The sequence below is a fragment of the Phyllobates terribilis genome, unplaced genomic scaffold, assembly GCF_046119375.1.
Source record: "Phyllobates terribilis strain yellow unplaced genomic scaffold, ASM4611937v1 Scaffold_8__6_contigs__length_399053987, whole genome shotgun sequence".
Lineage (NCBI taxonomy): Eukaryota > Metazoa > Chordata > Amphibia > Anura > Dendrobatidae > Phyllobates > Phyllobates terribilis.
Window position 1 is genome coordinate 255,121,066 of NW_027362768.1, and position 8,228 is coordinate 255,129,293.

An 8,228-nucleotide genomic window follows, 5' to 3' on the forward strand; every position below is an offset into this window, starting at 1 on the left:
TAAAACTAACAGGTCAAGCAAATTCTTATCCTCTCTTGCTGACAACTTTATCTTCCAAAAGGTAGGGGAGAAAACAAGGGGATCTGCTACTTTGGATCTAATCCTTATAAACAGGGAGGAAATGGTTGAGGAGGTAAACGTGGCTGGGACCCTAGGAGGCAGCGATCATGCTATTATAGAATTTTGCATAACTAGAGGAGGAAGACATGTGAAGACTCAAACTTCAAGGTTAGATTTTAGAAAGGCAGATTTTAAGAGACTCAGAAAGAGAATAGGAGGGATCCAATGGCTGGATGTCCTTAAGGACAAAAATGTCCAGGAAGGATGGGAAATTTTTAAAAATGAGATTCTCAAAGCACAATCGTTAACAATCCCGAAAAGTAGGAAGAATGGGAAGCATTTAAGGAAACCAGGATGGATGAACACAGAACTTAAACACATGCTAAAAAGAAAGAAAGAAATGTTTATTAAATGGAAAGAGGGAGGCATATCTAAAGAAGATTATAATGCAGTCTGCAGTTCCTGCAGGGCACGTATCAGGGGAGCTAAAGCTGACAATGAATTAAGGCTTGCAAGAGATGTCAAAAGCAATAAAAAAGGATTTTGGGGGTATGTCAAAAGTAAAAGAAAAGTCAAAGATGCTATAGGATTTTTACAGGATGAAAATGGAGAAATGGTAAGAGAGGATGTTGAGAAGGCCGAACTTTTTAATTCCTATTTTGCATCTGTTTTCTCTCAGAAAGAAAATGTAACATCAACTGATCTTCACTGTCCTTTTAAAGGAATAGAGGAATCCAAGTTATCTGTAAACAGAAAGATTGTGAGGGAATATTTAGCTAACATAAATGAGTTCAAGTCTCCAGGTCCAGATGAATTACACCCCAGAGTACTGAAGGAGATCGTAGAAGAAATTTTAGAACCACTCTCCATAATCTTTGAAAATTCTTGGAGAACAGGAGAAGTCCCAGAAGACTGGAGAAGAGCAAATGTTGTTCCTATCTTCAAAAAGGGGAAGAAGGTGGACCCAGGGAACTATAGGCCGGTGAGTCTGACTTCTATACCAGGAAAGATCTTTGAACAAATTATTAAACAACATGTATGTAAGTACATGGATAAGAATGAAGTGATTAACCAGAGTCAGCATGGGTTTGTAAATAACAAGTCATGTCAGACTAACTTAATTTCCTTCTATGACAGAATCACTGACTGGGTGGATCAGGGAAATGCTGTAGATATAGTATATCTTGACTTCAGCAAAGCATTTGACAAAGTATCTCACACCATCCTTATTGAAAAAATGACCAAGTATGCAATGGACCAGACAACTGTTAGGTGGATTCATAACTGGCTTAGTGATCGGACTCAAAGGGTGGTTGTAAATGGCTTCACATCCAGCTGGATGAATGTCTCAAGTGGGGTACCACAGGGCTCCGTCCTGGGACCTGTATTGTTCAACATCTTTATCAATGATTTAGATGAAGGAATTGAGGGTAAACTGATTAAATTTGCTGATGACACAAAGCTAGGAGGGATAGCTAATACTAGAGAAGAGAGAGAGAGGATTCAAAAAGACCTAAATAAACTGGAGCAGTGGGCAGCAACCAACAGAATGGTTTTTAACAGGGAAAAATGCAAAGTACTACATCTGGGCAATAAAAATGAAAAAAGCATATACAGAATGGGAGGAAAAGAGCTAAGCAACAGTACATGTGAAAAAGACTTAGGTATACTAATAGATCATAGACTGAACATGAGTCAACAGTGTGATGCAGCAGCAAAAAAGGCAAATACAATTCTGGGATGTATTAACAGAAGCATACAGTCTAGATCACGTGAAGTCATTATCGGTCTTTACTCCTCTTTGGTCAGACCTCATCTGGAATACTGTGTACAGTTTTGGGCACCACATTTTAAAAAAGACATAGACAAACTGGAGCAAGTTCAGAGAAGAGCGACCAGAATGGTGACTGGTCTCCAAACCATGTCCTATGAGGAACGGTTGCAGGATTTGGGAATGTTTAGCTTGCAAAAAAGAAGACTGAGAGGAGACTTAATAGCTGTCTACAAATATGTCAAGGGCTGTCACATTGTAGAAGGATCATCTTTATTCTCATTTGCACAAGGAAAGACTAGAAGCAATGGGATGAAACTAAGTGGGAGGAGACACAGATTAGATATTAGAAAAAACTTTTTGACAGTTAGGGTGATTAATGAGTGGAACAGGCTGCCACGAGAGGTGGTGAGTTCCCCTTCAATGGACGTCTTCAAACAGAGGCTGGACAGACATCTGTCTGAGATGATCTAGTGAATCCTGCTTTGAGCAGGGGGTTGGACCAGATGACCCAGGAGGTCCCTTCCAACTCTACCATTCTATGATTCTATGATTCTATGACAGAGGACATCCCTGCCTTGTCCCATTGGTGATTGTGAAAGGTGATGAAAATGTTCTGATGCACCGCCTGGGCCTGGGACACCCGGAGCCGGACCCTTTTTGGTGGATGCTGGTGGTTGTAGTCTTCGTGGCGGCGACCCGGTTCCGTGGCTCAGGGTGGTCAAACCAGTGGCGGAACTATTTATGTGGTTTTGATGTTTAAATGTCCGACTACGCCACCCGTGGATTGCGGTCAGAGTGAACCGCCGCTGCAGGGCAGACCGCTGAGGCTGGTGTTGTGGGTGCAGCAGAGCGTAGCATAACTCCCCACGGGAGGAGTATAGCCTCAGTGCAGTGTATGCGGAGGATGGGGGTGATGGTGCAGGGCAGCAGCAGTAATGACACGGAGTCAGTGATGCAGTCCAGGGCCTTTACTCACAGTTCTTATTATCCAGACCACGTCTGCAGGTAACGGCTGCCCACGTCGTACTGTGCTCACCAGGTGAGGGGCTCAGACAACTCCCAGATAACTTTGGAGCGCTTCACAGGACCCCCTTTGTGTGTCCTTTGTCTGGCCTTTCTTACCAACCCTTCTGTCCGGCTGCCTCGGGCCTCCTCTTGGTAAACTTGGCGCCAGTTTCCCTGACCCTATGTGGTGCCTTCCTAGCGGGTGTAGCGAGGGGCTGCGCCACATAAAATGTCACAGCCTCCGGTTTCTAGCTGAGGGTCGTTTCCTGCCTCCACTAGTTTCGGGGACCGGTCTCCCCCTTTGGCCTGACCCCTCCACGCAGGTGGATTCGGGCGTGCGGTGGCGACTCGCCCGTCCGCACCCCTGGGATCCCTTCATTCCTCGTTCCTGGAGCCTTCTCCGCTCCTCTTCCTTCCTTCTCCCTCTTCCAGGCCTGGGCCTCTGTTACTAGGCCCGCCTCCGGAGCAGAGCTCATGCAGAGCCCCTGCTCCCTGCCACTTCTGCTCAGACTTCTCTGCACTGAACTAAGATGGTGCCCACCTTTTATACTCCCTTCTCAATGCACCCAGGAACTGCTTCCTCCCTGCTCCTGCACTACAGGGTTCCCCTTCCTCAGTGTTCCCTCCCCCCACTCCAGCCAGGGACAGGGACTGTCGTGCCCATCTCAGAGGCATATTGGTCACCCTGCCCCACGGCAATGTGGTGTAATGCATGCAGGTGTCGGGTCCTGATCCACACTCCATCCTTACCTGAGAGTGAGATATCACACCTCTGGGTGAGGTGCAATAACTCTGTAGCAACCGAGCCCTCAGGGTGCTACAGTTCCATTTATCTTCAGCCTAGGTGACGTATTGTGATACAGGGCCGTGATTTTGGCTATAAAAGGGTCCCCTAGACCCCTACCCCAAGCTTTTTAAGAGAATCATATATGGCGTGCCAGGAGACTCTATGGAATACTTTCTCAGCATCCAACGAGAGTATCTAATTACAAATTTTTAACTGCATCTAGCCCAGGAAATACTTTGTGCCTAGTAGCAGTGTCTGCTAGTCAGCGGATTATCCCGGCTGTTAAGCAAGCTACACCACCTGTAGTTTAGACACTTAATTTTTTCAAAGGAAATGCTTCGGGACCATGGGATACTCAGTGAAGAGCATCAGGAGGCACCCCAAGGCATAGGGGCTGGGACTGGCAGTAGGATGCCTTGCGGTGGACAGCCGAGCTCGATCCTTATAAAAGCTTTTTAACTGCAGCAGCTTTAGTGGACGCTACTGGAGCTGGAATTACGCGGCTGCTGGCATGAGACTTGCCCTCCAATAGATCCTTGTAAATGGATTTAAAGTGTATTCATTCAAATTAGAGAGACAATTTAAATTAAAAAGCTTAGAGCTGCCTCCACCACAGGGTGGCTCGCTCGACCCACCAGCGGACAGGCACCAGTATTGGGAGAGGGGGGCTGGCCGTCAGGGTTCACCGCGGCTCTGGCACAAACCCGGCGACACGGAGGTGGCACGGGCAGGAGCGGACTGGCCGTGTCGGCTTCTCACTTTTTGGATTTTAGAAGGGCATGACATGCCTATATCTGTGTCTCCCCCTCCTTTTACTCCTCCACCTCTTTTATTTTCGCATGACTATATGTACTTGTCACTTTTCCATGTGTTAGTTATGTCTTCTGAGCAGTTTGTCAGCTTTTGGACACCTTTGAAGGTGTTTTCTATGTGTTTCTATGTGTTTTTGTTTGCCTGCCATTTGTTTTAACGGTGTTCGAAGGTGTTCGACGAACAGTTCGACGAACAGTTCGGCGAACACACGGGTGTTCGACGAACCGAACCGAACTCGAACACTACGGGGGTGGCTCAACACTATTAAGCAGACGGCTGGGGCAGATGTTTGAAGCCTGGGAAGGGGGTAATACCCATGGAGCTTCCCAGGCTACTAATATCAGCCCCCAGCTGAATACCTAGCCTTTACTAGCTTTTAAAATGGGGGACCCCCCCCAAAAAATGACGTGAGGTCCCCCCTATTTTAATAGCTAGCAAAGGCTAGGCAGACAGCTGGGGCTGATATTAATAGCCCAGGAAGGGTGCCATGAATATTGGCCCCCTCCCAGGCTAGAAACACCAGCCGTCAGCCATCCCAGAAATGGCGCATCCATAGGATGCGCCAATTCTGGCACTTAGCCTCGCTCTTCCCACTGCCCTGTAGCGGTGGCAGTGAGGTAATAGGGCTGGGGTTGATGTCAGCTTATAATGCCAGCTGACATCAAGCCCAGGTTAGTAATGGAGAGGCGTCTATAAGACACCCCCATTACTAACCCCATAGTCAAAGTTAAAAAAAAACACAAACACCCAGAATAAAGTCCTCTAATTGAAATAAACACACAATTCTTTATTGTTCTAAATTAAACCATACTTACCATCACGCCCATTCCAGTTGAAGCCAACGATCTCCTGCAATAAAAGAAAAATAATAAAGCAACATCATCCTTACCTTTCGATGGTTCCCAGGACAGCTCCAGCTCTGCTACATCGAGATGACAGGCTGGACCGCAGCAGAAAGCTGCCATCCAGCCTGTCATCCCGCAGACACTGAGAAGCGCAGGCATGCTTGCGCTCCTCAGTGTCTGGCTGTGACGGCATAAAGATGAGCCGAGTTCATGTCCAATGAACTCGGCTCACCTCATGCACGTCACTGACTGCGTAGGAAAATTCTCCTGCACTCAGCGCTTCAGCGTGAGAATTTTCCCACGCTGTCAGTGACGTGCATGAGGTGAGCTCATGTCCAATGAACTCAGCTCACCTCATGTTCGTCACTGACAGCGTGGGAAAATTCTCCTGCACTCAGCGCTTCAGCGTGAGAATTTTCGCACGCTGTCAGTGACGTGCATGAGGTGAGTTCATGTCCAATGAACTCAGCTCACCTCATGCTTGTCACTGACAGCGTGGGAAAATTCTCCTGCACTCAGCGCTTCAGCATGAGTATTTTCCCACGCTGTCAGTGACGTGCATGAGGTGAGCTCATGTCCAATGAACTCAGCTCACCTCATGTACGTCACTGACAGCGTGGGAGAATTCTCACGCTGAAGCGCTGAGTGCAGGAGAATTTTCCCACGCTGTCAGTGACGTGCATGAGGTGAGCTGAGTTCATTGGACATGAACTCGGCTCATCTGGATGCCGTCACAGCCAGACACTGAGGAGCGCAAGCATGCCTGCGCTTCTCAGTGTCTGCCGCATGGCAAGCTGGATGGCAGCGTTCTGCTGCGGTCCAGCCTGTCATGTGAATGTAGCAGAGCTGAAGCTGTTGTGGGAACCATGGAAAGGTAAGGATGATGTTGCTTTATTATTTTTCTTTTATTGCAGGAGATCGTTGGCTTCAGCTGGAATGGGCGTGATGGTAAGTATGGTTTAATTTAGAACAATAAAGAATTGTGTGTTTCTTTCAATTAAAGGACTTTTTTCTGGGTGTTGTGTTTTTTTTAAAATACTTTACTAGAAATTCATGGCGGTCATGTCTAATATTGGCGTGACCCCATGAATTTCGGGCTTAGGGCCAGCTGATAATACTAAGCTGGCCCTAACCCCTTTATTACCCAGTGAGCCACCACGGGGGCTGCCCGTTCCTGCCTGCTGTACCTGGCAGGACACAAATATAGTGCGAAGCCCCACGTCAATTTTTTTAAATTATTTCAGGAAATTCATGAAATAATTAAAAAAAAATTGACTTGGGGCTTCCCACTATATTTGTGTCCAGCCAGGTACAGCAGGCAGGAGCGGGTTGCCCCCAACCACCAGCTGCCTATTTGTACCTGGCCGGGCACAACAATATAGGGAAGCCCTTTTTTTTTTAATTTCATGAAATAATTAAAAAAAAATTGACGTGGGGCTTCGCACTATATTTGTGTCCAGCCAGGTACAGCAGGCAGGAACGGGCTGCCCCCAACCACCAGCTGCCTATTTGTACCTGGCCGGATACAACAATATAGGGAAGCCCTTTTTTTCTTATTTATTTCATGAATGTCATGAAATAATTAAAAAAAAAAATACGTGGGGCTTCGCCCTATTTTTGTGTCCAGCCAGGTACAACTAGGCAGCTGGGGGCTGGAATCCGCAGCGCAGGGAGGCCCAAGCTTTCTGGGCCCCCCCCGCTGCAAATTGCAGTCCGCAGCCACCCCGGAAAATGGCGCGTTCATAGAAGCGCCATCTTCTGGCACTGTACCCAACTCATCCAGGGCCCTGGTGCTTTGGCTCACTGAGTAATAAAGGGGTTAGGGCCAGCTTGGCATTATAAGCTGGCCCTAAGCCCGAAATTCATGCGGTCGCGCCAATATTAGACATGACCACCACGAATTTCTAGTAAAGTATTTAAAAAAACACAACACCCAGAAAAAAGTCCTTTAAATGAAATAAACACACAATTCTTTATTGTTCTAAATTAAACCATACTTACCATCATGCCCATTCCAGCTGAAGCCAACGATCTCCTGCAGTAAAAGAAAAATAATAAAGTAACATCATCCTTACCTTTCCATGGTTCCTACGACAGCTTTAGCTCTGCTACATCGAGATGACAGGCTGGACCGCAGCAGAAAGCTGCCATCCAGCCTGTCATCCCGCAGACACTGAGAAGCGCAGGCTTGCTTGCGCTTCTCAGTGTCTCGCTGTGACGGCATCCAGATGAGCCGAGTTCATGTCCAATGAACTCAGCTCACCTCATGCACGTCACTGATAGCGTGGGAAAATTCTCCTGCACTCAGCGCTTCAGCGTGAGAATTCTCCCACGCTGTCAGTGACGTGTATGAGGTGAGCTCATGTTCAATGAACTCAGCTCACTTCATGCACGTCACTGACAGCGTGGGAAAATTCTCCTGCACTCAGCGCTTCAGCGTGAGAATTTTCCCACGCTGTCAGTGACGTGCATGAGGTGAGTTCATGTCCAATGATCTCAGCTCACCTCATGCACGTCACTGACAGCGTGGGAGAATTCTCACGCTGAAGCGCTGAGTGCAGGAGAATTTTCCAACGCTGTCAGTGACGTGCATGAGGTGAGCCGAGTTCATTGGACATGGATGCGCCATTTCTGGGGCGGCTGACGGCTGGTGTTTCTAGCCTGGGAGGGGGCCAATATTCATGGCACCCTTCCTGGGCTATTAATATCAGCCCCAGCTGTCTGCCTAGCCTTTGCTAGCTATCAAAATAGGGGGGACCCCACGTCATTTTTTTGGGGGGGTCCCCCATTTTAATAGCTAGTAAAGGCTAGGTATTCAGCTGGGGGCTGATATTAGAAGCCTGGGAAGCTCTGTGGGTATTACCCCCTTCCCAGGCTTCAAACATCTGCCCCAGCCGTCTGCTTAACCTCCGCTAGAGACTAAAATTATGGGGAACCCCACGCC